A 26,216-nucleotide genomic window follows, 5' to 3' on the forward strand; every position below is an offset into this window, starting at 1 on the left:
AATACATGCTTGCATGGTTACAGGAACAAGGGAGTGGTACAGGGAGAGGGAACTGTCTGTTTGGGCAGTGCGTGGACTCTAGTTCAGCAATACATGCTTGCATGGTTACAGGAACAAGGGAGTGGTACAAGGAGAGGGAACTGTCTGTTTGGGCAGTGCATGGACTCTAGTACAGCAATACATGCTTGCATGGTTACAGGAACAAGGGAGTGGTACAAGGAGAGGGAACTGCCTGTTTGGGCGATGAATGGACTCTAGTACAGCAATACATGCTTGCATGGTTACAGGAACAAGGGAGTGGTACAAGGAGAAGGAACTGCCTGTTTGGGCAATGAATGGACTCTAGTTCAGCAATACGTGCTTGCATGGTTACAGGAACAAGGGAGTGATACAAGGAGAGGGAACTGTCTGCTTGGGCAATGAATGGACTCTAGTTCAGGTTACAGGAACAAGGGAGTGGTACAAGGAGAGGGAACTGTCTGTTTGGGCAGTGCATGGACTCTCGTTCAGCAATATGTGCTTGCACGGTTACAGGAACAAGGGAGAGGTGGCATTTGAGCACCCGGGGCTCTGGGTCTCTCACTTCAATAGAGCTGTAAGCAGTGCACACCTTCTGCTAATCATGATAGGTTCTATAAGGGGTCTGCATCCTTTAGCTCTCCAGATGTTTTGGACTACAATTCCCACGATATCTGGCTATTGACCATGCTTAGGGATGTTGGGCGTTTTAGTCCAAAAAATCAAGAGAGCCAAAGGTTGCAGACCCATGATTTAGACAGCAATCACCAGCCTTTGTTGTGTGGAGAAAATAATGAGAACGCCTTGCAGAGCTCATACTAACATCCCAGTCAGTCACCACAGGTCCTACAGGGTATCAGGACAGGGTGCCCTTTCTCTGTGTGTGAGATACCGGGGTGAAAGGGTAGGAGAAGCTGAGCCTTGAGAGGCTTAACACACTTTCCTTGACCCTCGCCAGCACCCTACCCGGTGGATCACAGGTTTGGGGTGACGGTTCTTTGGTTTATTGCAGTGGAGTCTCGGATTCCAAAAGCTGAGCACCCCAAAAGTGCTGAGGCGAAAAGAAAAAAAACACGCTTAGAGACATGCTACATCTAGGCAACATCATTAATAATAATAATAATGATAATAATAATCCTAGAAGGACTAATGTCTTGGCATGTCAAGGAACAATAAAGATGTGTTCCTTCTTCCATGACTTCCAACCCACTTCTATGTCCTGGGGGCAGCAACACATAATTTGCCTTGAGAGTTTTAAACTGGGCTTTTTAAAGTATTTCCGGTGCTGTACTAGTAGGGAGTAGTGCTGCCTTGTAAATGGAGTCCTGAGATTGAACTCAGAGGAAGAAGAAATATTAACCGCAATTACACCGGCCATGTAATTCTGGGCTGAGGGAGTGGTCTTCATGTGATGTGTAAAATGGCTCAGTGGGTTAAGCGCTCGTTGCTGTGATCTGCGTTTGATCTGCAGGTCGCAGGTTCCCGGCAAGGTCGATAAAGTGAGTACCAATTTCCATGGGGTATTGATAATAATGTATGTAAATATGCGAAGCGCTTTGGATAAAAGCGCTATATCAATATCAAATTATTACATGGAATGATGATGTGTCTGTCCCCCTGAGATGAGATGGACACGGTGCCTTTGCATTGTTATCGGATCGCCCCTGACCACCACAGTGCATTTGCAAAGTGTTCGCATCGATCAGCCAATACATCTGTAATTGGCGAAATTATTATGTAAACTTACTGTGCACATCCTTCAGCATTTGCCACACACCCACCACACACACTAGGTTGCATTTGCGTTGCAATCCGCTACAACATTTTGGTTTGCCTGTTCAAATCCTCATGTGAGTCTCTTCGCGCCCTTCGTAATGTCGCCCCTTTTGTAGCCCCCTGTTTGATGAACCCCACTTCTCAGCACACCAGTAGAGGCTCCTAATGCTAGCCCGGCCCTACCTAATAGGTTAACTGGGAATGCCATCATAGGCAGCTTGCGAGCTCACACGAATACCCGCACAGCCATCTAAGTGCACTTCTGATCAAAAAGGGTTTGATCCCCTTAGACCTTATTACCTGTACAAAAAAGGACTTTTTGAAATGTGTATTTGAATGTTGGCTCTGATCACTCGAGCCCTGCCTTACTGTATACGCTTCTGGGCTGCAAGTCCTCTGGATAAACACCTCCCTCGTCCCCTATGATGGAGGCGAAGTGGCAATCTTCGGACAATGTATGGCAGCCATCGAGCCCACCTCGCCTAACTCCATTCTAGCAGGGTGGTTGTTATGTAGCCTCACTCATCCCCCTTGACACTCTCTCACCTTTTTACTTACCTATACGCCTCCTGGACCAGACAGCTCCTTTGCTGAAGGACCTGACAATTGTATTGCACCATTGATAATCGCCTGCTGTCCTCTAGTAGTGTTGGGAGACTTTAGTATATGTTATGCCGACAGTCACTACCACTCACACTTTGGGCCATCTTGCAGCACTAGGCTTGCACCGAATCGTTACTGGGCCAACGCACAATGCCGGGCATACTCTGGACACCATGCATGTGGAACCAGGATCAGAAACGTTGGTATCCTCTTTCCACTCACATGGACGGGATAGCCTTCTCTGCAATTGAAGTTTCCCCTTCCAACTAGCTTTGGAAACTGGCCAACCAGTCTATTTCATGTGGTTCAGAAAAATCATGACGAAGGCTGAGACATTTACTCAGATACTTTAACTACCCCATACACTTGTGCACCCCCCGCCCTCTGTCCATCACCGAACCAAATGCTGCCTACCATGTTTGCTCTGATTGCACATTCTCTGTATTTGATGTCCACAATCCAGTTTGTCCTAATAAGTAACACAATGTACCTACAACTACTAAATGGTTCTCAGATAACTTTAAGACAGTAAAAGACACAGCAGGAAACTGTACCACCCGTGGTTCAGCTAAACAAATCTTCAAAGCTCATCTCAATGTTAATAAGAAGGTTGTTGACATGGCCAAAAATAGTTCTAGGTCCATTGCACCGACAATTGCCCCAACATTCATGAAGACATCTTTGCAATATCTGGGATACTCTGTTTTCCTCACCCAGGAAAATGCCATTCTGGTCTTCTTAGTTTATGTAACAAGTGACCCCTTTTCACAGATTAAATCACCAGAGTACAGGAGCTTATCAGGCTAGGAGTATTTAAGAATGTGCCTATAGACTCCTTCCCAGATGTTCCGTTTAAACACCTTAATGGACCCTCCTTTTCTAGATTTAAAGCCTGTATAAGACGTTTTCATGGTATACTTTGCAGGTAAAGCAAAATCTGTCATCGCACCCTATCCCTGCCTTAGCCAGATTGCACACAACTAACTTCTAACCTTAGTCCCTTCGACCTCTTATATTGGAAGCACATATCAAAATTGGGCCATGTTCTACTTGTTTTAAATGTGCTCAAGTTAACCCCCTCTTAAAAAGCCTACTCTTGACCGCTCTAACCAGGGTAATGCTCATCCCATCTCACTCTTACTCCTTGTAGAGAAATTGATCAAGAGGGCTGTTACCAGCCTGCTCTGCCACTTCAATTCGTAAGGATTTCTTGTCTACCTGCAGGTGGGCTTTCAACCAACCAGAGTTAGAGTCTGTTCTTTTGTACGTCGGATAGAATCACCGATGGTGGTGGTGGTGGTATGGCGCCACTGTTTCTCAAACTCTCTGTGGCTATCAACACCTTCGGCCACCTATTTGGCAAATTCCGTCCATAAAAGGTCATCACAAATGCGGGAACTGTAAGATGTGTCCCCAAATAATGGAAAATGTGGACTCAATAAGACTACCCAATGGCCATAAATGGAAAATCAATAATTGTATCAACTGCAACAACAAATTTGTTGTGTACGGTATCAAATGCCACTGTGAAAAATGGTATATCAGGAGCACAATAAGGAAATTTAAACTGATACTCATGGAACATATGGGAGCCATTAAGATTGGGGACCCAAAATACCCATTGGCAATTCACCACAAAACAGAACACGCAGATGAAAAAATTGAAGATCTGAAGTTTATGGGTTTGACAAAAACTGAACTATCAATGAGAGAGGGCAACAGGGAACTGAAACTGCGGCAAGATGCATCAAAATGAATCACACTCCTGGACACGTGCCATAATGGACTAAACCAGGATAACGAGAATTGGTTCTTTCTGTGATGTAAATGATGGAGTAAAGCCCAAAATGAGCAACAGCTCTTGATAAGAAAATTAGTCATAACTCCACAAGTTTGGAAAAAAAGTTTGGAGCTACAAGAATATGATGACTACAGCATTGCTCTTGTAGGAAATAGCATGTATGTGATGTGTCCAAACATGCTCTAATAGATACATGTTTAAAATAATGCAGTGAATATTAACCTGCCAAATGTATGGATGCGGGTAAGTATTCCCTGTGCATGTGATATTATACACATGGTTTTCTTCAGAAATCCCCTAAACTTTTGGATGGGATAACTAAACAATGGTGAAAATGACAATTGATGGTCAAGGGGTTTCTTTAAGAAACTGTCATACGTCGCCGAGCCGATTGGCGGTTGCTTCCACGTTGGCGGCTCCGGCGTAGGCGGTAGTCCCAGCATGTTGTTTCATCATACGTACATTGTCGGTCTAGTTGTCATCCAAGATGGCCGTCCCTGGAAGGTACTTCTCCACTCCTCTCCCAGCGATCGCCGCGTTGCAACCCCTTAGTTACCAGCTTTGCTGCCTTTGGGTGAATGACGCTAGTTTTCCTGCTTTCACGGCTCCTAAGCCGCTCTGTTACTCCTTTTCGGATCGCTTCCTTGCGAGCCGCCTCTCTTTTCTCTTTTCTTCCCGCTCGCTCCCTACCTGCAGTCCTGTTGCTACTCTGCTCGCTCAGGTCTCCCGGGACGAGTCACTCTTTCCGCTCCTCATCTCTGCATTTAGGGTTTCTTGCCGCCGCTCCTCGCGGCTTCTGTCCTCCTCCTCCTCTGAGCCACGGTCTCCCTTTACAAGATCTCCTTTCTCCAATCCATGGAAAACCTCTGATCAACAATACTGGAAGACTCCTGGAATTCGTGTTTTCCCTGCGTGCAAAGGGTTTTTTCTGCCTGTGGGGCTTTTTCCCTTGCCACCTGTCTACAGGAGAGGAGCCCCAGGACTGCTAGTTTCAAGCATTCACTGTGGCTTCCTCTCGTGGTAGGCAAATGTCTTCTAAAGAAAGGAGAGATTATAGCACACGTCGCCACCTCAAACCTGAAGAATTGGAGGACTACGAGACAGGTGAGGAGAGTGGGGAGGAAGAAGGGGTAAGAGCCAAGGCTGAACAGGACAGGTTGCAACGCCAAGAAGACAGAATGTCTGCAGAGGAACAGATCCAGGAACTCTGGAAAGCTGTTCAGAGCATGTCGCAAGAGTTGCAGACAGTTAAAGCAGAGAACGCAGTACTAAAGCAAATAGCCACTGCTCGCGAATCTACGCCAGCTGAACTACCAATCATGTCGCTCCCTTCAGAAAACTTTGATGGCTCTCCCAAGAAGATTAAGGAATTTTTGGAAGCCTGTGTGGTATATTTTACATTTAGACCTCGCGCTTTCGCTACCGACCAATCTAGGGTTGGATTCCTGATATCGAACATGACGGGCAATGCTCTCACGTGGGCCACCCCATTGGTGACCAGCGCCAATCCCATATTGCATGATTTTGCTGGATTCCAGGCTCTGCTGAAACAGACCTTCGAGAGGCTTGAACTTACTTTCAACGCTTGCGAGGACTTGTTGGATGTTCGACAAGAATCCTCAGATGTTTTGACCTACATTTCTCGTTTCAAAACCCTGGCTGCAGAGGCGGTTGGCCTGAGCAAGCGCAGTACGCCATATTCAGAAGGGGCTTAAAGGAGGAAATCAAAGACGAGCTCACCAGGTCCTCTCGACCACCGACCTTTGCAGACCTACTTTCGACTGCATTACAGATAGAATATCGACTTCAGGAACGCCGAGCTGAACGTCGTAGACACCGCCCTGCAGTAAACCTTCCCGATTCTATGGCTTCTACGTCATCCTTGCCCCACTCCTCCCACTCCCATGAAGAACCTATGCAGATTGGGGCTACCAGGGGGCCCTCTGTCTTCTGCAGAACGAAGACAGAGAAAAGAGAAAGGACTTTGTGCTTATTGTGGGTCCGATCAGCACATTCTTAAAGATTGCTCTGAGGTTCCAACCAGACGACAGGGAAACAAACTCCCTCAGCGCCAGTAGGGACCTGGTTCTGAGGGGCTACATGCAACCTACTTAGTCCCTACGTTTCCCTTTCGATAACAGCTCCAAACACTTTGGAGGATTCCAGATTGATGGTCATTCCTGTTCTCATCGACACCCACGGCAGATCCATAGAGACTCTAGCTCTCCTAGAGTGTGGGGCTGCCGGAAACTTTGTGGACACTCTATGGGCAGAAAAGGTGGGCCTAGACAGGTTAGTCCGCAAAGAAGATCGGAAGGTAGAGGGAGTGGACGGTTCTCCTCTCTCTTCGGGACCTATAACCCATACCACTGTAGAACTCAGAGTCACCATCTTTAAACATACAGAAGTCCTTAAATTCGATATCATACGAGCTGCTCACTTTCCTATCATACTAGGAATTACCTGGCTCCGAAAACACAATCCTCAGGTAAACTGGACCAGTAATCAGTTGAGCTTTTGTTCTTCGTTTTGTAGACTACACTGTTTCCCAGAAACAAACAAGGATGACCACCAAACCATGACAGTATTAACAAGCGATCATGTGGGAGTTCACGCCTTACCACAATATTGTTTACCTTATCAAGACGTCTTCAAGGAACGGAGACCCGCTACATTACCTCCACACAGACCAGAGGATTTTACTCTGGACCTGGAACCTAATGCCCTGGTTCCCTTTGGCAGAATGTTTTCCTTAACCCAAACGGAGAGACAGATCTTAAGGGACTATCTGGATGCCAACTTGCAAAATGGTCTTAAACAGCCTGCCTTCCAAGTCTCCTGCAGGAGCTTCTCTGTTTTTCATCAAGAAGAGAGATTCCACCGAATTGCGGCCATGCATATACTACAGGGGCCTTAATAAGGTTACCATCAGAGACCGCTACCCAATGCCGCTTATTTCGGAGATTATAGAGGCCGTACAAGGGGCGTGCATATTTACCAAACTTAATCTCCGAAACGCCTACCACTTGCTTCATATTGCCAAAGGGGATGAGTGGAAAATTGCATTCCGCACCCCGTTCGGAATGCCGAGTAATGCCGTTCGGTTTGGTGAATGCACTGGCTATATTTCAGCGATTTATGGACCAAATATTCTCTGATCTGCTACTGGTGACAGTCATTATCTACTTGGATGATGTTCTAATCTATTCATCAGATTTGGAAACACATATCCTTCATGTCAAACAGGTCCTGGAGCGCCTTCAACAGTACCAACTCTTGGTCAAACCCGAGAAATGCGTCTTTGCAGTCTCATCTGTTCCCTATCTCGTATACATTCTCTCTGGAGAAGGAATTTCCATGGATCCCGACAAGGTTACTGCTATACTCAGTTGGTCCTCTCCTGGCAATGTCAAGGAAGTGCAAAGATTCCTCGGACTCTCAAATTTTTACAGGTGGTTCATTCCCAACTTCTCGGAGATTGTTCTTCCCATCACAAAACTACTCAGGAAGAACACAGGCTCTTTCAAATGGTCACCAGATGCAGAACAAGGTTTTGGGAAATTAAAGAGGCTGTTCTGTTCCGCTCCCATTCTTCGCCATCCTGACCAAAATCGGCAGTTCATCGTTGAGACTGACGCATCTGCTATGGCCATAGGGGCGGTCCTTTTACAATCTTACGAGGGAGTTGAACACCCTGTAGCCTTTCTCTCAAAGACCCTGTCTTCCAGCCAACTGAACTATCCAGTTCTGGAGAAAGAACTACTCGCTATAAAACAGGCTTGTGAAGATTGGCGACATTTACTCATGGGATCACGACATCCTTTTCTCATAAGAACGGACCACAAAAATCTGAAAGTCTTGCAAAACATGGTGTGTCAACTCGAGACAAGCTCGTTGGGCCTACTTTTTCACCCATTATGACTTCCATATCACCTACCTACCCAGTACCTCCAATAGGGTAGCTGATGCTTTGTCTCGGAAGGATGCTTCTGGCGATGGTATCCCCCTTCCCCGGGAAAACATGTTTAAAAGGAACAAGATCCTGGGACTTGTTAATACCTTCTTTCAAGAAGTCAAGACCGCTTTGACGTCCGAAATGCCAAAACTTCTAGGCCAACGAGGGAGGAACTATACCGAGAGGAACGGCTTAGTGTTTTATAGCAACCAACTGTACATTCCTGCCGGCCCTTGGCGCGAAAAGATTATTAGTTGGTGTCACGACCTACCAACAGCCGGCCATAGAGGAGTACACAACACCCTTGACCTCGTAGCTAGAATGTTCTTCTGGCCGGAGTTGAAAGAAGACATGAAGGAATATTTCAAAGCCTGTCCGATTTGTGCCAGAGCTAAATGCCAGTCTGGTAAACCCTTAGGGTTGTTAACCCAAACTGAGATGCCTCCGCGTCCATGGGGACTCATTTCTACGGACTTTATTGTAGATCTACCAGAGTCTGATTCTTGTACATGCATAATGGTGACGATAGACACTTTAACCAAATTGGCAAATTTCTCTCCACTACCGGGCTTACCTACGGCTACCAAGATGGTGGAGACATTCGCACGTGATGTCTTCCGACTGCATGGCTTACCAGACAAGATTATTTCGGACCGAGGCAGTCAGTACATCTCAAACTTCTGGAAGGCTCTGTGTTCCCGAGTTGGTATTGAAAGAGCTCTTTCTTCTGGGTTCCACCCTCAGTCTAATGGCCAAACGGAACGACTAAATGCCACCTTGGAGCAGTATCTGCGATGCTACAGCAACCAATACCAAGACAACTGGGTGTCATTATTGCCAACAGCGGAGCTTACATACAACAACTCCACACACTCAGCCATCGGGCTTACTCCATTTTATTGTACTTATGGAGTACATCCTCGATCTTTGTTTCCCATTATTCCCATTCCTACCAATTCTCCCATAGCTGAAGCAGTACTCCAGTCCATTGCCGAGGCCCATATGACTGCCAAACACAGTCTGGAGAGGAGTAGGAGACGGAATAAGGAACAGGCAGACAAACATTGGAAAAACTGTCCTGATTGGAAGAAAGGGGAAAAAGTATGGCTCTCTACTAAATTCTTACCGAGATGGGTTCACCCTTCTAAGCTTTCACCTCGTTTTTTGGGACCTTTTTCTATCCTATCCAAGATTAACCCTGTCTCTTACAGGTTGAAATTACCCTCCACTCTCAGTTGCATACATCCTTTTTTTCACTCTTCTCTTCTCAAGCCCTTTGTCCCGCACTCTTACCATCGATCAGTTCCCCGACAGACTATCCCGGGTTCCAGTAATACAGAGGAATACGAAGTATCTGCCATTCGTGACTCCTGATATTACAGGGGACGTTTGGAATACCTGGTCTCGTGGAAAGGATACCCTGAGTCGGAGGACTCTTGGGAACCCGTTTCCCACATACATGCCCCTCGGTTGTTAAGTCGATTCCATTGACTTTTCCCTGGTAAACCCGGAGTGCTCCGCACTGGAAGGGGGCATACTGTCATACGCCGCCGAGCCGATTGGCGGTTGCTTCCGCGTTGGCGGCTCCGGCGTAGGCGGTAGTCCCAGCACGTTGTTTCATCATACGTACATTGTCGGTCTAGTTGTCATCCAAGATGGCGGTCGCTGGAAGGTACTTCTCCACTCCTCTCCCAGCGAACGCTGCGTTGCAACCCCTTAGTTACCAGCTTTGCTGCCTTTGGGTGAATGACGCTAGTTTTCCTGCTTTCACGGCTCCTAAGCCGCTCTGTTACTCCTTTTCGGATAGCTTCCTTGCGAGCCGCCTCTCTTTTCTCTTTTCTTCCCGCTCGCTACCTACCTTGCAGTCCTGTTGCTACTCTGCTCGCTCAGGTCTCCCGGGACGAGTCACTCTTTCCGCTTCTCATCTCTGCATTTAGGGTTTCTTGCCGCCGCTCCTCGCGGCTTCTGTCCTCCTCCTCCTCTGAGCCACGGTCTCCCTTTACAAGATCTCCTTTCTCCAATCCGTGGAAAACCTCCGATCAACAATACCGGAAGACTCCTGGAATTCGTGTTTTCCCTGCGTGCAAAGGGTTTTTTCTGCCTGTGGGGCTTTTTCCCTTGCTGCCTGTCTACGGGAGAGGAGCCCCAGGACTGCTAGTTTCAAGCATTCACTGTGGCTTCCTCTCGTGGTAGGCAAACATCTTCTAAAGAAAGGAGAGATTATTGCACACGTCGCCACCTCAAACCTGAAGAATTGGAGGACTACTAGACAGGTGAGGAGAGTGGGGAGGAAGAAGGGGTAAGAGCCAAGGCTGAACAGGACAGAAACACCTTGTTGGATTGTAGCACTAACCAAATGCCAATTCAAGACGTGATGGATGACGTTGCGCAAAATGGCATGCACAATGACATCATCGTGTACATATAAACAATCCGCCATTTTGAATTTGCTGCGAGGAAACAGCCAGATGGACTATCGCATCCATCTTCAGATGTACAAGGTAAAACGATTTTACTTTTGATGGATCTAGCGCTATTAGAACAGTTTTTTAGACAAACCAAATTAGGACACATCCACAATAGTCTGCATTGTTTATCTGCCTCTAGAATCTTTGTCAAAATCGGCAGCCAAAATAGAAAGTCACTCACATATTGAGGAAAACAAGGATAAGTCTGAATAAGTAACAGAGAAAATATTTTATACTAGCAATGTCCAGGAGTGATGAGGCAACTCTACCACTGGCTATATAAAGGATGACCCTATATATTAATTATATAATTTTCTTTTGACATTGTTTATTTCAACAGGTGCAAGAATTTAATCAAAATATGAATCCCCCTGATGATCCAACAAAAGGTGGGGAAACACGTATAGTGGTTAACAAATGAGGAATTTGTTCGGGGCGGGGGGGGGTGGGTCAAAAAAGATATATATTGAATATTAAAAGCTGCACAAAACGGGGCGAAAAATATGGGTCTTTTTTGTGTTCAGCCTCTAATAATCGAGAATAGCTCTTGATTTGATCAATTACTAAATTCTGTCTAAGCAGCTTTCGTACCTCCTAACTTGCTCTCAGATATCGGTTACAACTGCCATAATTTCCCCCATCTTGACTATGGCCATACACTTCACCTCCCTGACCATCTTTTAAAGTGCCTACAAGTTAAATATGAGGTGTCTGCTCACTTACAGGTGTAGGCCTCGGGGGCCGTATCTTGCCCACTCTGAGACAATTGCTACAAATTGATATGAAAAACTTGTTTAAGGTGCTTTATAACACCCATAGAACTGCAGCATCACTCTTCACTTAGCCCGCTCTGGTCCAGATCTAGCGTGCTCCTCCGAATCCCTAAATTCCACAGGAATAGAACGGGAATGAGAGCTTTCTGTGTTGATGCCCCTCGCCTCCGGAACTCTCTCCCCTATCCATTTGGGCTCTTTAGCTTTTTAGGGACAGAAAGCACTGGCCGAGGTTTTATTTGGGATAGCATAATAACATTACATGCGTAACCAAGACTGAATAGTTCATCTTCATAATGCAAAACAAAGTCTAGTGTAATGTTATGACAGAACCATATGTTGGTAATATGTTCTTTTATGTTTTCAACCTGATCGACAATCTTAATATCTTCTGTGGATACACCACGCAAAGGCACAATCATATGAAAGATACTCAAGACTGCCGCCCTGTTCAAGGGTGGATGTTCTGGGTTATAGGATACTGGTTGCAACTGCAATGCTTTATGCGGCTCGGTCGTTCTCAGGTTCGTGTCTTCCAATTGTAAGATGGGAACAATTGACTTTACTATGTTTGAAGCCCACATATCTATAAGGTTGGTGTGTGTGTGGGCGGGATATCGGTATGTTTTTGCCTATACTGAGTTGATTAGTCGCTTCTACTGCGACTATGCTACTGTCTGCGTCAGACATTAGCTTCTTATTCATCTCAGGTATTTCACTTGTAGACACTAAAGGCACCGCCAGGGTACCCCTACATACTCTATCTGGAACACCTAGATCCTTTGTCAAATTGTTGCATCTGGCAGGAGTACTACCAGCAGCGATCTCTGTTACTGCTACCTGATCAACCTCCGTATATAGGCCAGTTTTTAAATTATGCCACTCGTGGGTTTACGTACAGAACGTTTCTTCAAATACTTAAAGGCCTGTGCCACTGCTTTAAATTTCACTTTTTTGTACTGTTGTGCCCCGCCTTACCACGAGTTATCCCATTCACATACGTGGGTATAAACGTGGCGCGTGGACAACAGGTGTGTGGGACTATAGGTCCGGGATCACTATACGATGGTGGTTCTGTAGAGGTTCCTACGTCCTTGACTACCTTATCTGCCCGATTTATACTTTTCATGAGTAATACTGATTGTATGTCAATTCTTTTCTCTAAGCTTTTGCTTTTTTCTACCAGCATAGCCAACAGATTATCTGGTGCCCAAAACATGTCATTAGAATTCATGTTACACATGTTACCATCAGATAAAATTGATGCATATTTGTTTTGATCCAAGTCCACTCCTTGCTTTATATTTGCATTAAGAAGAAGTTCAACCGAGTCTATGCGGGGTATTACTTCTTCACATTACAGATTGTCGAATGTTTCATGAGGAACTCCATGTTCAAAAAAGGCTTCTGGTGCCACGTTAATTCCATAAGGGGTGGATGAGTTATCTCTCAAATCACCAATATATTCTAGCACTGACTCATCCATTATTAAATCTAAATTCGTGGATACTTTTGATTCAGTCCCATCATGTGTAGGTGATTTAGAATGAACCATAGCAATGGCCATCGTACATGAGGAATCAGAGATTACTGCCGACTTTATGTTCTCGATATCAGGTGAGGTTCTTCTATTTTCTTTAGGGCGCACCTCAGGTATAAACTCAGTTATTTCTTCAGGCGGTGAGATTATACAATTTGTGGATGCAGTAACCATGGGTGGAGACAGGGGTCTGCCAATTGTTGTGTACGTGGTACACGTAACGCGCATGCGCGGCCCGCGAGCCGGCGCATGCGCACCAGTTAATAAAGGCGGCGCCCGGCGGCAGTTCGCGCCGGAGCGCCGGAACAGGCGGACGTCTCCAGTGTCCATTCTTGCGCGATCCATCTGCGCGCAGGGCCCCAGATCTAGGAGGGGCCCGCACTCCACCACAGTGGGCCCTCCGATCACAACACTGGCGACGAGGAGGTACGGTCCACTTCCGTGCCCGACGACCACGGAGTGACGGAAGTCTGCCGTGTCACGGACCCACGGAGCACTGGCGGCCATTTTCTCTTTCACCCGCTCCCCGTCACACGTGGCGACAGTGGTTGAGGCCCAACAGGGTGCTCGTGCGCCACTCGCCAACGGCGTCGGAAGACACCAAAGAATAATTTTTGGAACGCCCACAGTCCTGCAGGCGCAAGACTGTGGCAACCGAGAAGAAAGAAGGGGATTTCGCACCCAACCCTACCACGAGGCCGAGACAAGCCATCCTCTCCCGAGACAGCCAACTGTGAGTACGTGGCACTGAAATGGGTGAAGGTGCCGACGATGAGGGTGCCGCAGCCCCAATCCCCCGCAGAGCTCGCAGCTCCCTAGCCCCCATGCCGGAATTCGATGCCACTGGCCCCCCTTCCAAACTAGGCCCGAAGTGGCTATTGTGGGTCAAAAGACTGGACATGTTCTTTAGGGCATCTGGGGTAGACGATGATGACGAAAAGATTGCAACCATGATCTATTCGGCAGGCGCAGAAGTCCACAAGATCTACGACTCCCTCGTCATCCCCGTGGTCACGTACGACGCGGTCAAGCAGGCACTCAAAGACCACTTCCTACCCATGGCCAATGTAGACTTTGACAGGTTTGTCATGGGCGCTGAGAGACAACTGGACGATGAGCCCCTAGACAAATTCTGCGCCCGCCTGAGACACCTGGCGACCTCCTGCAGATGGGCCGACGAGGAGGAAATGGTCCGCAACCAACTACTGCAGGGGTGCAGCTCCGGAAAACTTCGGAGGCAAGTATTGAGGGAGCCTGGCCTGACCCTCCAGCAGATTCTAGACCTGGGCAGAGCACATGAGCTAGCAGAGGCCAGAGGCGCGAAAATGGACGCTGCCTCGCGACCAGGACACAACGAAGACGCGTTCGCAGTAGGGCGGTCGACTGCGGGTAGGTCGAGATGGGCGCCGAAAAGGCCTGACACCACGTCCACACCAAGCAACGCCCCATCGTGCTCGAACTGTGGGTATGACCTCCCCCACAGCGGTGACTGCCCGGCGAAGTCGAGGACATGCGCCCGGTGCGGAACACCGGGTCACTTTGCCAGAATGTGCCGTGCGGCTTCCCCGGTTGCAGCAGTGAGAGGACCAGAGAGAGTGGGGCGAGGGGGTACTCGCAGAGTGAGAGGCATCTCCTCGATTGATCAGGGCTTGCAGGACCTAGACCTCGCAGAAGAAGAAGAGGAGGAGGAAGAAGTCTTTTTCATCTCCAGCATCGCGAAAGGTCCCAGCACGAGGCGCCAACCCACGTGCACCGTCAACATCAATGACATTCCCACCCCCATCCTTATTGACACCGGAGCTTCAGTCTGCGTGCTAGCCACCGAACATTATGTAGCCCTGCCAGGCCCACCAGAACTGTCAACATCCACAGCAAGGATATATGCATTCGGTGGAGACACTCCCTTACCCATCCAGGGTGCGTTTGTCGCCCCAGTCTCTCATGGGCAAAACTCCATCAAAGCAAGATTCTTCGTCACCGACGTCAGCCCACATTCCTTGCTGAGCTGTGCAGCGTCGGAAGCGCTCGACATTGTCCATTTCACATTTGGGGTATACCACGCTGATCTGAAAAGCATGCTACACAAGTTCGAGAGTCTCTTCAAGGGCATCGGCAAACTGAACGCAGACCCTATTCGCCTGCACATCGACAAGTCTGTAAGGCCGACAGCCCTCAAACACCGCCGAATTCCCTTTCACCTGAGGGCCCAAGTGGAGGAGGAGTTGCAACAGCTGATTGACCGAGACATCATCGAACGGGTAGAAGGCCCCACCCCTTGGGTTTCGCCCATCGTAGTAGCCCCAAAGCCGAAACAACCAGGGGCCGTGCGCATCTGCGTGGACATGAGGCTCCCAAATGCCGCCATCAAAAGGGAGCGCCACCTCACACCCACCCTGGATGATATCGTCGGTGAACTCCAAGGAGCCAAAGTCTTCTCCAAACTGGACCTCAGATCCGGCTACCATCAACTGGAACTGCACCCCGAGTCGAGGTACATTACGACGTTCACGACGCACGAGGGGTTGTACCAGTACAAGAGACTTAACTTTGGGATCTCATCCGCGGCTGAGGTCTTCCAGAACGCCATAAGAGGAGCGTTGTCCGGTCTGAAGGGTGTCATTAACATGTCCGACGACATTTTAGTCTTCGCCAAGTCAGAGAGCGAACACCTTAAAAGGCTAGAGCGCACGTTTGAGAGGCTCCAGGCGGTAGGACTAACCCTGCACCAAGAAAAGTGCGAGTTCCTTAAAGACCGGCTGGAGTTCTTCGGGTTCACTTTTCATGCGGGCGGCATTTCCCCAGACCCTGGAAAAGTAAAAGACATAAGAGATGTGCCCCCACCCACATCTCCAGCAGAAGTTCGGAGCTTCTTGGGGATGGTCAATTACTGCGGCCGATTCATCAAAGACCTGGCCTCCCTATCAGAACCACTGAGGGCACTTACCAGAAATGACGTGCCGTGGCAATGGACAGCGACTGAACAAAGATCCTTCAATGCCATCAAAGAGGCCCTGTCAGAGCAGGAGACAATGGCCTATTTCCACCCCAGCCGGGAATCAGAGATCGTAGTTGACGCCAGCCCTGTAGGACTAGGGGCAGTCCTCATGCAGGCCGACGAACTGGGGGCCATGAGACCCATAGCGTACGCCAGCAAGGCCCTCACCGACACGGAAAGGCGCTATTCACAAATTGAGAGAGAGGCCCTTGCCATCCTATGGGGGTGCAAACACTTCAGGATATACATCCTCGGCAAACCTGTTGTCGTGGTCACAGACCATAAACCCCTGATTCCCATCCTGTCTGGCACATCTTCCAAGCCGCCTCCCCGTATCGAAAGATGGATGCTGTCACTCATCGAATACGGCGTCAGGCTGGTGTACCGCCCAGGCACCCATAATCCCGCGGACTACCTGTCCCGCCACCCAGGCACGAGAAACGCCCAGAATCCTGTGGAGCTGTCTGACGCTGGGGACGCAGTGCATCTTGTCGTTGAATCAGCCCTGCCAGTGGCCCTGTCGAGGGAGGACATTGCGGATGACTCGAACTCTGACGAGGCATTCCTGCGAGTGAAAAGAGCGGTAGCCACGGGGGAATGGCGGGACGTCCTCCTGAACAACGCCAGAAGAAACCTAGAGGTGCAGAGAGACCTACAACTACTGTGGAAGGCTCGACACGAGCTCTCGGTGTCCACGGACGGCCTGCTACTGCGGGGAGACCAGATCGTGATCCCCAGGTCCCTGGTCACGAGAGTCCTCCAGCTAGCCCACACAGGGCATCAAGGCATGGCTAAGATGAAGGCGCGCCTAAGGCTGAAGGTCTGGTTCCCCGACCTGGAACACAGGGTGACCGAATTCGTAAGGACCTGCATCCCCTGCCAAGCCGCGAGTCCGGCGGAAAAGAGCCCGCCCATTCAAGCCATGGAACGGAGCGACGTGCCGTGGGGGACTGTTCACGCAGACTTCGGCTCGACCGGTAGAGGCCTATACTTCTTAGTAGTGACAGACCAGTGGTCGAGGTACCCGGAGGTGGAACTCGTGGAATCCACCGCCAGCGATCACACCATCCTGGCCATGGACAAAATTTTCGCCACCCACGGCTTCCCACTTGAGATCTGCTCAGACAATGGAGCCCCGTTCCAAGGGCAGCGTTTTGCCAGATACTGCGCAGAACGAGGCATCAAGCACCGTAAGGTGACCCCGCTGTGGCCGAGGGCCAATGGAGAGGTTGAGCGTTTCATGCGGACGCTTAACAAAATTTTTCGCATCTCTGTCAATGGTGGGGAAGACCTGCGCCATAACTTAATCGACTTTCTCCGTGAGTACCGGTCCACCCCACATCAGTCCACCGGAATCGCGCCCGCCGAGGCACTGTTCAAGCGAATACCCAGAGGGTTGATACCAGAAGCGGGAGAACGACGCCCAGGGGTGATCGATGACGCACAGGTGGCAGCAGACAGGGCCGCGAGAAACGAGAGTGAGACGACGAGGCGGAAGCTGCCGGAGAAAGAGATAGCAGTAGGAGACACCGTCCTTGTCCGAAACAGGAAGCCGGAGGGGAAACTCTCAATGACTTATGAAACACAACCGATGGGAGTAACTCACGTCAAAGGATCCATGATCACGGCGGCGAACGCGCGTGGGACGGTGACCAGAAATGTGTCCTTCTTCAAACGCATAGGACCAATAACCTCAGAAGAAGAACCGGATCCCGGCCAAGGGCGGGCGGCAGAAGCGCCGCCGGAAAACGTTGAACAGCCCGGAGATCCTGGGAGGCCAGAGAACCTCGAAAGGAGCCCGCCCAGGTACCCCCGCAGGGAAGGGCGCCGCCCCCCACAAAGGTTCCAAGACTTCATTATGGACTCAGCAGCCTGAGCAATCAAGTCTGTTAAGTATAAAATGTTTTGAGCCACGTTGGCTCCCCATGTTTAATGTTTTGTTGTTTGAGGGGAAAAAGGAGGGATGTTGTGTACGTGGTACACGTAACGCGCATGCGCGGCCCGCGAGCCGGCGCATGCGCGCCAGTTAATAAAGGCGGCGCCCGGCGGCAGTTCGCGCCGGAGCGCCGGAACAGGCGGACGTCTCCAGTGTCCGTTCTTGCGCGATCCATCTGCGCGCAGGGCCCCAGATCTAGGAGGGGCCCGCACTCCACCACAGTGGGCCCTCCGATCACAACACCGATGACAGAATCAAGCAATTTCGTTCCTATGCAGCTGAGCGACTTACTAAATTCTTCTAGTATTTCTTTGGCCGCAATCTCTCCAGATACGCAGTCTAATACAAGTATTTTCGCAAAGAACGTGGTCAACTTTTTAGTTTTAGTTTTCATATCATGTTTTGTAATAGTCTTAGGGGTACACTTTCTGCAGCAACGCAGCATTGCCAGTGGAATATTTTGCAGTACTACATCATCAACATTAAGGTTACTCATCTCTTTGAAAACTACCATATACCCAACAATACAACCAGAAGCAGGAAACTCACGTGTGATTGCGGGAAAGTGCTAGAAAAGAGACAAACACGGATCCCGCAATCACAGGGGCGAGCACCACGACTGTGAAAGTAGGCAAGCCAGTAGAGGGGAGCTATCAATGCCTATTGAGGCTACTTAACTGGAGCAAGGTAGTAGCATCCAGAGGTAGCCAATGTAAGAAAAGATTTAATTACGCAGGTAGTATATTTTACTCTGTGTTGAAAAATACAATACAAGTACTCCAATACACACCTTAGAGCTGACCTACTTTGTTCAGTTATTATAGCAATAACAATGTTAAAATAACAGTAATTTCAGAATAAACGACATGTGGGCCATGTGCCCCAACACAAATGCTGGAATTTGAGGTTTCAAGATTTCCAGGGTTCACTTCAGGTCCCACTATACGGTTTAAGACCTGGCTCTTCAAATGAAGTGGTCTAAATACACTGTGAGAACAGATTACACAGATCACGCAGATACACAGATTACACAACAGTTCTTACTATTCCTATAGTTTCTATGGTTTACTTCGTTACTACACACATTATAAATGGCATCCGGCCATGCAGCAGCAGTGTTAGATATTCGGAGCCGAGGCTAACAACATAAAGTAGTCACATGTACCTGCTTGTGTAATCTTCCTGTGCACGCGATGTGCTGAGGCAAATCCAGCTAACAGACTCGAGCTATACAGCCAAGGGAAAGATACTGCTAAGTGTTACAGACTAGACCGGCAAGCAGAAACAAACTATGGGTGTATACTTACTTAAACATAATGGCACACACTCACACTACAGACACAACACAAACACAGAACCGCAAACAGCTACTTCAAAGCTACTTGAAAAGCGCATGCGGAAAGGTACGCGACCTCCAGCTTATGTAGACCTTCTGGGTAAAAAATGGGAGGGGCACCGTGCAGTTCCGCTGCAAGAACTTTTGCAAGACCTCAACATTCCAATTCAGTTCAGTTTAGCGTAGCATAGCTTCATTCCAGCAAACAGCTACTTCAAAACTACTTGAATAAAGGTCCCACAGGTAAAGAAGTTTGAATTAAGCATGCCATATTGGGACTGGGGTGACGGCGATGTTGCGAATTGGCACAAATATAGGTTAATTAATGTGAATGGGATAAATGTTACTTTTGTGTATTTGGTAGGATGATACGTTTTTAGATTTGCACGCATGCAGCAATATAATGACAACTTTGTTGATATGATATAGATACAATATAAATGCATGGGGTGTCATTCAGCCTTAATGAAAAGCAAAAGGTTAAAGATGCACAAGGTTGTGAAGGGAAATTGTGATGAGGGCACACTGTATTCTATAACACACACATGCATGACCATACATACACAGGAGGTTTTTGGGATAGTTGGGAGATATGGGGGATATTATTATTATTTTTTTTATGAACGTGAATCATTTGGTTGTATAATTAACAACCTTTGATCACGAGCTTCAATACATAATAACAAACTTTAAAATAAATCAAAACACAGAGAGGAAAAGTAAAGGAACAAAGTTGGCATTTGGTCAAGCACAAAAGAGGAATCAACATTTAAGTGTCGTCTGCTAATTTTCGTTGAATGATTATTAACAGTTTCACTAAAGCCAATGTTATCGGTATTTTTTCGCCAGATAACAGCATTTTCCACCAGAGGTCTTTCGATCTGTGACCATATTTGTTTTTTAAGGTGCACATAAGCTGCTCTCTTTGCGTTGATAACGCGGGGCAGTTCATCATTAAATGTTTCATGTTCTCTTTGTATTTTACACAGTCTGCATCCAGTTGATGTTTCGTTCAAGGACTTGCTCCAAGTAGTTTCTTTGGTTTTTAGTAAATTTAAGCAAAACCTAAGAAACTGATCTCTGAAAAACCATTGGGGAAACAGCTGTAAGTAGAGGGGTATTGAATTAGGTTTCCTGTTGTATTCCCATGATTTTCCATAAGCTTTGTAGAAAGATCTTTCCTCTTCTGTTTTAAACCAATCATGAGAGAAGAGTTTTTTCTTGATTTTCTCTGGGTTCTTGATTAAAATGTCAGCTGTCTCTCCCAGGCATAATAGAAGATCTTGACATTTTACTTCCCACTTGATCAGTCCAAATTCCATCTGTTCATCTAGGGCTTTTTTAAGCATTGGAATCCATCTTTTGCCATTTCATATATACATTTCCTATAAAAGGAAAGCATTTTCCATTCAGCTGTTGCTGCCCACGAAGTTAAACCCAATTCCATCTGAACGGCCTGTATTGGGGTGCCTTTCGGGAGTCTCAGTAGCTTTTTCCAGAAGCTCCCTTCTAATTTTGACCAGTTCTTCATATCAAAATTTAAGGAGGTTTCTGCTCCGTATGTTAAGATGATTGGAACGGCCTTTGCTTTGTAAAATGTAATTAGTGGGATGAGACTTAACCCACAGTATCAATTTAGGAGTATCTTTCCCAAGTTTGCAAGATTCACTGCCTTTGTAGCCAGTGCCACATATCTGGAAGCGTTTATCTTGCTTGTATTTAACTCCTAAATAGGAAAATGACTGAACAATTGGAATTTTCACTCCTAATAGAGACCAGGATAATTTGGATATTTGTGTTGATCCTTTTTGAATGCCAAGGGGCATAATGGCAGATTTTTTGGGATTTATAGTAAGGCCATTTTTTGTGATATATGCCTGGAGGGCAGTTAATTGTCTCTGTAAGCCGACCGGTGTCGGATCTATAAGGAAAAAATCGTCTGCATAGATAAGTCTTCCAAGTAGCATCCCAGCTAATGAAGGCGGAAAGTTTCTGATGTTCAAAAAGGCTGAATGTACATCTGAGATGAATAAATTAAATAATTGATGCCATGGGGCACCCCTGTTTCAGGCCTCTGTTCGTGGGTATTGGTCTTGTTAATAGACCTGCTTTATTGAGTCGAATTTTAATAGCAGTTTCTTGATGGAATTCTTTAATTGGCACCACAAGAGCAGGCGGACAACCCCTTTTGATAAGTTTTGTCCATAGTAAGGGGCGCGAGAATAAATATGATTCTGTGTGCCGTATGCCCCCTTATTGTGGGGAGTTTGTGTGAATCTCTGATGCTTGGATCTGCTGCAGGTGAAACTTTCAATGGCCAGGAAACTGGTTTTACAAGATTGAAGGCTGAGGCCAGTTTTATGGCCTGCTGCTATTGTGGAAGAGAGATGTAATCTCTGTAAGTACAGGGGAGCCTGTTATTGAATCACAGAGGGATTTTGGACACCTGGTAGGGCTGGGTATAAGGGCTAGAAAATTAACCTGATGCAAGAGTTGCTTGCAGGGAAGGTGCACCAGTTGCTCATGGATTTTCAATTGAGTTGTCAGGGAGTGGGTTGGGACCATGTGGATTCGAACGGTAAGTTGCATAGTTTAGAATGAAATGGGGACACCAACAAGTTTGGGCGATAAAACCAGCAACAATAGATCAAAAGGAAGTTTGTTCCCCTCCTCTTCACATCAATGGAATTTCTATAGAATGGCTGTGTCCGTCACAAGTAGGGGTAAACATATACAAACAGATGAAACCTGTAATAATTGAATCTTTTTGTAAGTTGTGTCAACTGTGTAATCTGGAGATCGGGCTGTGACTAAATATGAAAGTACCCCAGAGAGGGGTGTAATGTAAATATGAAACATGCAATTATAGGTTTAAAGAGGATGGTGCTTAAATGAATGTATCCAATGAGAAGTGTGGGAACTGAAGGGATTATGGTTACATTGTATAGGTTTAACCAATCATTTGTGGGGGATTGACTTTGTAACAAAACCTGTGGGAGTGTTTTAACAGTTGCAAATTGCATAAAGTGTGAGTTCTTTGTGTAGGTCAGGGAAACTCTGGTTAGTTTGATTCTTTGATGTCATCTAGCCCCTCCCAGCTGTTTGTACAATACACTTGCACACTTATACTTCAAGTGGTGGGCCTACTTTGGGTTACAGTGATCAAAGGCCCACTCCTACAAATGTAATAAACATTGTTCATTCCAGATCTTCCAAAAGGAACAGCAGCCCTAATGGATCTTTACTGGGTGTGCGCCAGCAAGCACACCTGTATCTCCCTCCATCCCGGTGAAGCACCTGTGCACTGACAATATTGCATTCAGCTATCCTTGTGGTGCCTGAAGCTCATCTCACAATTGCATCTAAGCCTGGTATGCAGCAACAGAATCAAGTTCCGACTCAACACCTACGGGCGAAGAGGAGGAAGTGCTCACTGAAGATCCGGGAGACAAGGTTCAATTATTTGTCAGAAGATTTGTCCAAACTGCGTTAAAGCAATTCCATACAAATATCGCCTGTATACCAAGACGGAGGTGTTCTTCGCCTTCCTCGCATTGCCAGGAGTTCAGGCTGCAGCAAATGCGAAGTGGCTGCAGATTGTCAGGTAGGAGATGATCCAGCTGACAAATGACACTGAACAAGGCCTGAAGAGAGAGCTGAGGGTGATCTGGTTAATGACACTCCAGAACCAGTATAGCCTGGATCTTCTGATGGCGATGGAGGGCTATGTGTGTAAAAGAATGGGACTGCCTTGCTGCAAATACGTCCCCTCCAACAATGCAGAAAATGAGTCCCTGACACATATCATAGGGGCCCTGCATAAGTTGAAGACTGGCATGGAAAGCAGGGCAGGGGTCCAGGCTGAAGATTGGTCCGATAGACTATTCTGGTGGGCACTGACATGGCTTGGAGCAGTGGTGAAAATATTGGTCCTGATCGTGGTGCTCCTGTTGTTCAGTATGTGCCAAATGGAGTTACATACATATAGAAGGGATCTTTGACTTCATAGTTGAAGGTAAGCCTGAATCCTCACAGGCCGTGTTGGAAGCATGAAACAACGAGGCCTTGCAGGTTTTCCCTCACCCCAGGCGAAGTAGGAACAACAAACACACATAGTTACACCTTGCAAAATTAGAAAGGAATATGAGCAGCCCACCATGAGTAAGGGCTGTGGCCGGTTGTGAAGGACAAACCCATGAGAGCCAGGGCAGAGGTCTTGAGCTGCCAAAACATGAGCAGAGATTTAGGGCAGTAGCACCCCCCAGGATAATGGCCAACCCATTTGAACTACCAGATGCCCATGAGCAACATTCCTAAATCCTTCACTATTTAGACTGATTAGTGGGACTGGCAGGAAACCCCAGCCTGCCCCTTAGGAGCGGGGAGCTGATAATGGGGGAGCAGAGGACAACAAAGTCCATGATTTGTCCTGGGGAGAGCAAAGGAGGATGCCAACGCTTGCAAGATTATAACAGGGACCTGTTTGTCTGGGATGAGAAAAGGGATGCTTTAGTTGCAAGGACCAGACTTACCTCGAAGTTATCCACTGAGCTCATGTTGCGGGCCAGGTGCACATCACGTGATTAGGCCTCAGGGCAGGGCAGTATTTTCAGAAACATAGCCAATCCTTTTACAGTGACCCAAGGTGACGATGTTGGAGTCAGAGAAGATGCGACCAATGAGCGAGGGGTTTATATGTGATTATTAGCATGTAAATAGGCATTAGCCAATGAGGCTGGAGTGTGAAGAGAGCTCTACGGCAGTAGACTAATAATATCCTGTCGACCTTTTACTTTTTGTATACAAAATAAAGCTCTTGTTCTTCTCATAAAATGGTGCACCAAGCCTTTTTCCCTAGAGGGTTGCCATTTTTTGGTCTGGTTGTCGCGAGGTTACTCTACAATATTAACATTAAGGCAGATTTATCACCAGCAATTGGCTGGAGGTAACTTCTCCATTTCAACACCATCTCGGAATTGTATTACTACAAAAATGTAGGCACTGCTGAACTCTCAATGGGGCACATTACTTTTCAGGTGTTGATCGGTTCAAATGCTTGGATGTCATTCAGGGGTCGCAACGGCGACCCCTGAGGTCTCCCTTGCTACCCCTGTGGTCGCACTTGCTACCCCTAAACAAAAAACGTTTTTTTAAAAAAAAAGATTTTTAAGTCAAGCTCCTGGCTGTGGCCAGCACCATGTGGATCTTTGCTTCTGGAATGACTGGCTTTCTTGTTCAGGCCGCTTACAAAAATAAAAATAAAAGAACAGGGGTTCCACAAGTCTAATACTTTCGGCAGTGACCCTAAATAAGAAAGACTATGAAAGAATTGGAATACCAAATAATTTGTCTTTCTGGAATTCTATACAATAATTGCTAGACTCATTAAAGGTTTATTTCAGGTACACTTCGAGGGGTGAGTCACTGAATTAGTCTGGTCTTAAACAGCTCAACTCAGCCTTTCATCTTTCTGAGGTCGATAAATATGTGCCAACACAGCTTGGGTGATATTGTATGTATATTTGTTCTATATAAAGTGCTTAAGCGTAAGTGCTATATAATAACGCATCATTATCATTTGGCCATGGACATCTGCTTGCAATCACAGTAATTAGGTAATATGGGCCTATATACACATTGTGCCTCATCATAATTTTGGCGGTCCGGTATTAACGGCGCCGGTAAGATACCGGCGCTGTTACTACCAGACCGGCAAACTATGAGTTCTGCTCGCGGGTGCCTTTTCGCTGACCAGGTCAGACCTGGCGGGTGTTCCGGCACCCACGAGCAGAGCATGTCGGGTGCACCTGCACCATTCACGAATGGTGCCGGTGCATCCGGCTTCCCCATTGGGAATGGGGAAGAATATTTTCTGGCGCCGCAAATGGGCAATTACCGGGTCCGGCAAGGCCATGATAACCTGGTAATTGCCCATTTGCGGGTGCTGGAAAAAAATGATACCGGCGGAGGCCATGCCAGTTTTACCGGCACGGCTACTGCCAGTATCATAATGAGGCCCATTGTGATCTTGACGATACATATGGCGATCCATTCTTGCATGAAATGTATATCACACTATAGCGAAATCGTAACCATATTTTTCGTAGTGTACTTAGGAACAATGCTATGTGATGCCACTTCCTGTTTTGTCAAGCGATGAAAGGTCATGTCCCATCGTCTCCCATGATATCACTTCGGGGTGGGGTCCAATGACATCACTTCCTGTGATGTCATCAGAGGTCAGGCATTGCGTGATGTCACTTCCACCAACCCTGACATTTTGGTAAAATAACGTCCTTGTTCAAATGTCTGTGCAAAATGACTGCACCAGGTAATTGTGCGTGATCTTGTCCCACATTGAATTTAAACTGTTCTGGAACAAAGCACAACTAGGCCAACCAACAATACACGGATTCTGAATGAAGAAGCGTTCAATTGATTTCAATATCCATCCAAAGATTCGCTATGTGCTTTGACTCAAATTTGATATGGACTGTGCGCACGTTTTTTCAGTCACCTGTGTCCTCAATACAAAATGAATTCGACTAAAATGAACGTTACAGAGAATATGGGCCTCATTCCGAGTTGGGCGCAAAGGGATTACCGGCATCGGTCAGGACACCGGTGCCGGTAATCCCTTTGCGCCCTATTCCGAGGTCCCTAAGTGGGTCCCTCCTTTAACGCCTGATCTGACCAGGCGTTGTGGACGGGACCCGTTAAGGGACTTCGGAGCTAATAACGATATCGCAATTTGCGGTACCGTTATTAGCTACTTCCCCATTCCCATTGAGCCCTATGGGGGCTCAAATGGGAATGCGGAATGGTTTGGTGAATGGGGACTTACCGGTCCCGCCAAGGTCGGACTGGACCGGTAAGTCCCCCTTTCACCAAACCGGAGGCGGAACCGGTATGGGAGGTAGTCATGGCGCAAATAGTGCCAAGACTACCACCATACTCGGAATGAGGCCCAATGTCACTGTTTTTATTTTATTGAAGGAGAAATACATGAAATGAG

General features: G+C 47.3%; 1 long non-coding RNA gene across 3 annotated transcripts in view; it reads right to left on the reverse strand.

Annotated features, from left to right (window-relative positions):
* LOC138514156 (uncharacterized) overlaps nucleotides 1-26,216 on the reverse strand; it is a 98,763-nt gene that overhangs the window by 38,964 nt on the left and 33,583 nt on the right. The gene's annotated exons all lie outside the window — the stretch shown is intronic.

Source organism: Ambystoma mexicanum, chromosome 12 (genome assembly GCF_040938575.1).
Source record: "Ambystoma mexicanum isolate Mex_15411 chromosome 12, UKY_AmexF1_1, whole genome shotgun sequence".
Classification (NCBI taxonomy): domain Eukaryota; kingdom Metazoa; phylum Chordata; class Amphibia; order Caudata; family Ambystomatidae; genus Ambystoma; species Ambystoma mexicanum.